Raw genomic sequence first — 842 nt, forward strand, 5'->3', positions numbered from 1 at the left:
TGCCCACACTTAAAGGTTTGGGGTTTATAAGTAAAACGTGGCCTACTATAAGGGCAAGAAAGAGTAAACAATCTCATAAAAATTAATTACATGGTGCATTTAAGCTATCTGGGTACCTGCTTGGCCTAGAAAAACAGTCTGTTTTCATTTGTCATCACTAGGCTTCAGGAAACTAGGCCCTAGCCACCACCTGGTGACGCTGATGACGCGGGATGTCGCACAGCTGCCTCTGTTAGAAAGACTGGGCAGTCTCCTTTAAGAAGCTGACTCACGTGGACGCTATGTTGTGTGCTCTCAGCTGGGAAGAGGGGTGGATCTTAGGTCTCTCCACATTGGCTGCCTCGGGAGAGTGGGCAGACTTAGCCTCTTTGATTGGCTGTCCGGGTCCTGGGTGTTGGATCAGGGGCGGGGCGAGCTGCAGGGAGATTGCCCCGGGTCTTGCGGCTTCTGAGAGGGGTGGGCCTCGACGCAGACTGGAACGGCAGTGGGGGAGGGTGCGCCAGAGAAGGGGCGGGGCCTAGCGGAAGGGGCAGGATACCCGGGGGAGGGCGGGGCCTAGAAATGAAAGGCGTTCTGGGCCAACCCGGAGAGCCGACAGTTCGAAGGGCGGAGCTACACCGGCTGATTGACGTTGAGGCCAAACCAGGGAGAGGCGGGGCCAAGGCCAGGGCCTGACTAAACCTGAAGACTCTGGTGGCTAAGGGGCTTCATCCCAGCTGAGAAGCGAAGAGCCGCAGGCGGCCGCCGACTTCACAGCCGCTCGGGGTAAGTATGGCGGGCGGGGACTGGGTTCGGGGCCGGGTAGGGGCTGAGGCTCCCCTCCGGATCGGAGGCTTCGAAAC

General features: G+C 58.7%; 1 protein-coding gene across 1 annotated transcript in view; it reads left to right on the top strand.

Moving 5' to 3' along the window:
* The first annotated feature begins 618 nt into the window (after nucleotides 1-618).
* YPEL5 (yippee-like 5 (Drosophila)) overlaps nucleotides 619-842 on the top strand; it is a 14,498-nt gene continuing 14,274 nt past the window's right edge. Inside the window, exon 1 of the mRNA XM_010845273.1 lies at nucleotides 619-765. The gene's annotated coding sequence lies outside the window, so the exon portion shown is untranslated. The remainder of the gene's footprint in view (nucleotides 766-842) is intronic.

The sequence above is a fragment of the Bison bison genome, unplaced genomic scaffold (assembly GCF_000754665.1).
Source record: "Bison bison bison isolate TAMUID 2011002044 unplaced genomic scaffold, Bison_UMD1.0 scf7180017864215, whole genome shotgun sequence".
Lineage (NCBI taxonomy): Eukaryota > Metazoa > Chordata > Mammalia > Artiodactyla > Bovidae > Bison > Bison bison.